General features: G+C 32.9%; 1 pseudogene; it reads right to left on the bottom strand.

Moving 5' to 3' along the window:
• Nucleotides 1-283: 283 nt before the first annotated feature.
• On the bottom strand, nucleotides 284-402 carry LOC111745439 (annotated as a pseudogene).
• Nucleotides 403-3,687: the final 3,285 nt, after the last annotated feature.

Raw genomic sequence — 3,687 nt, 5'->3', positions numbered from 1 at the left:
TCTCTTAAAAATTTTTCTGCTACATCACTTTTGTCTTTATTATTCTCTTTCTTACAACTCCCTTCCATCTCCTCCTAACCATTTATCTTCAACCTTCTCTTTAAACTTCATGATACAGGAACTATGTGTATATATCTATCTATATCTATCTATCTATCTATCTATCTATCTATCTATCTATCATCTATCATCTATCATCTATAATTTGTTTTTAAAAAACTCTCATCCTTTCTTTCTTTTTCTTTCTTTCTCTCTCTCTCTCTCTCTCTCTTTCTTTCTTTCCAGCCTACAGCACTTGATATTCCTAGGTTGTCTCCCATCCAAGTACTAACCAGGCCCAACCCTGCTTAGCTTCCAAGATCAGACGAGATTGGGCATGTTCAGGGTGGCATGGCTGTAGACTCATCCTTTATTATTATAAGAACATGATTCACTCAAATCATGTTCTTATAATAAAAATAACTTTAGAAAAATGTTAAATAATACAATAAAATAAATACAAGGAAACAACAGCAAGCACATATGCCAATCCTTCATTAATATAAGCAGTTTCCATTGAGATAACATAAACATGCTATAAATACAGTGCATCTACAGTGATAGTTATATTAAGTGATGCTTGAAGTAAATTCTTGCAGAAAATGTTGGTTCTCTTTATTTAGAAAGAGATATTTACATGATGAAATTTATCTAATAGCGTTTCTGCTACCAGAATGAGTAAATCAATAAGAGACATTATGATTTTGCATGGAAATTGCTGCTCTAAGGACACTTTATTTTGATGTCAGAATAAGTTAGTAATTTGAAGTGTATAGTAGACTAAAGTCACTCACTATGTCTTTAAAAACAAAAATTACAATTATATCTGATATATTAATTTCTAGAAACTATACTTAAAGGCCTATTTTTGACCTATATCACCTTGTATCATTTATATATGTGTGATACATCTTAAAATACCCTAGCATACAAAGGAAATCAAACATCTGGAATATTTTTGGCTGACCGAAAGTAGTTTTTGTAAAACTTACTTTACCAATTTGCTGGAGTTATGAAAATTCTAGTAACAAGCTATTAGTAAATTAATTTTGTCATTGATTTTCCATTGCTAGGATAATTGCTATAAGTGTTGGTAATATACACAAAACTCTTCTAAATCTTAGTCTAAGTGTAGAAATGATTGCTTTTTATTCATTCACATTTTCAAGTTATTTTTCTTATATATTTTTGCCATATTTAGTAGCTATCATTATTCTTTAACTATTCTACAATCATTTATTTAGTTTCTACTATATTCTAAATACTTGCCCTTTTCTGCAATGGCTACATAGATTAAATGTTAACTTCCAAAAACACAATCTTTGATGTACACATCCAATTTCACTAGCTTCCTTGGTTTCCTATAGCCTCTCTTCTATCCTATCACAGAGGACATTGAAGTTTTCCTGCCTTATTTTTCTGTGTGTTGTCAAATTCAAAAAGCGAATACTCTCTTGCAACTAAGACATGGGCATGATACATAAATTCTGTTAATTTAGAAGCACCATGAAGAAACAGGTGATACCTGGAAAGTGACAGAGTCGGAAGGACTGGTGCATAGTGTCCAGCATGAGCAATACTATCTGCAGGGTCTGTGACCAAATCCAGGCAATAGGGTTTCCATCAAAGCAGTTTTTCAATGTAACTTGTATCTTTCTGGTAGGGTAGCCTTCAAGCCTGATTTTCTGGCTCTGAAAGAGTTCTATGAATTTTCAATAATTTTTAAAATTATTTTCCTTCTTACATCAGCTAAAATGGGTTTTATTTTTTTGCAGGTATAGATTCTATCTAATAAACTGTCAATAACTTAAGTCCTTTAAAACGATATCTGTATTTTCTGTATATTCTTTCTCTTTAAAGATTCTTTTATCAACTATTCACCTCAGCGACTGCATGCTTACAGCAGTCTCCCTTTATCCACAGAGGACATGTTGCAAGACCCCCAGTGGGTGCCTGAGACCACAGATAGTACCAGACCCTATATATACGATGTTTTTCCTATACATACAGACCTATGATAAAGTTTAACTTATATATTAGGCACAGTAAGAGATTAACAATAATAATTAATAATAAAATAGGACAATTATAACAATACAGTGTAATAACAGCTATGTGAGTGTGGCCTTTCTCTGTTCATGTCTTCTGCCCACAGTTTTAATGCTTTTTCCATAACTAAGCACTTATCAAGCACTGTGGCAATAACTTTTGCAGTTTGAGGTGTGACAGCAACACTAGCACAAATTTATTTTTCCTTCTCCACAATTTTATGGGTAGAAGATTCATTTTTACCATAGATCTTAGCAACCTCAGCCTACATATTTTTTTTTCCTGATTAAGTCAATAACTTCCACCTTTTTACTCAAAGGAAGCACTTTATGGCTTTTCTTTGGCATCTCCAAACTGCCACTATATATTTTCATTTTCATTGTATAACTTTTATTTGAGGACCATTATTAAGTGAAATAAGGGTATACTTAACATAAACACTGAGTCTGATCACCTAGATGGCTACTTAGTGACCAAGAGGTAGGTGGCATATACAGCGTGTATATGCCAGACAAAGAAATGATTCACATCCCAGGCAGAATGAAATGAGATGGTGAGAGAGTTCATGACATTACTCAAAACAGTGTGTAATCTAAAACTTATGAATTCTTTTATTTCTGGAATTTTCCATTTAATACTTTGGACCATGGTTGACTGTGGGTAACTGAAACCACAGAAAGCAAAACCGTGGATAAGGAGGTCTTCTATATTCGACTGTTATACTCACTGTGTCAAATTCAAAGCATGACTCAATCTAAGCATCCTACTTATCCACTCCTAAGCCTGGGTGCTAAAGAACTCACTCAATCATTTAGAATTGTCTGTATTTAAAAAGAAAAAGTAGAGCTAAAATATTCAAGTTATACTGTTGTGTGAAAACGGCAAGTTGCTACAGATGTAAGTAGATAGATAGATATGTGTCTAGATAATAGATTAGCTTTCCAGGCCAGTCTTTTTCCTGAGGATACTATAGAAGCTAAATACTTGGCAAAGCCAAGATTTACACTCAAGTTTTCCTGAGTCTAGGGTGACATACTCATACCACATCACACAAACTCCTTCAAAGTTGTGATTATTCCTTTCCCCACTTTCAATTAAGGGCTTGTATTCTAAGTTAAAAGCATAATTGCTTGGTGTTTTCTCAGGAACATGAACTTAGTCTCACACACCTCAGATCTGTTCTTTGTGAAACATCCCAGAAGGGGTTAAGAGAAATGATAAAAACTGAAACTTTGTGGAATGGTAAGGCACATCTGGATGAGGTGTGAGAGGAAATGGAAATATTTCATTCACATCCTTTTTAATTCTTAACTACTAAAGTATCTAAATAGGCTCATGAATAACCGATAAATGTGATTAATACTAATCTAAATGTTTACACAGTATCTACATTGATGTTTAAGTAGAACAAATAGTATTGCATGTTTTTTTTTAATACTGAAGGAAGAAGAATGTGTTAAAATAATTTCTCCTCTATAACTAAGAAAATTCTCACCAAAGAATGTGATAGATGGAAAATTCATTAAACCCAAACGTACAAGTAACTGAAATAACAGAATGTATAATGCAAACAGAACCATTTAAAATTGTACTATCCAA

Source organism: Pteropus vampyrus, unplaced genomic scaffold, assembly GCF_000151845.1.
Source record: "Pteropus vampyrus isolate Shadow unplaced genomic scaffold, Pvam_2.0 Scaffold155, whole genome shotgun sequence".
In the NCBI taxonomy this organism is placed as follows: domain Eukaryota; kingdom Metazoa; phylum Chordata; class Mammalia; order Chiroptera; family Pteropodidae; genus Pteropus; species Pteropus vampyrus.
Note: the sequence above shows the minus strand (reverse complement) of the source record. Positions and strands in the feature narration are given on the sequence as shown.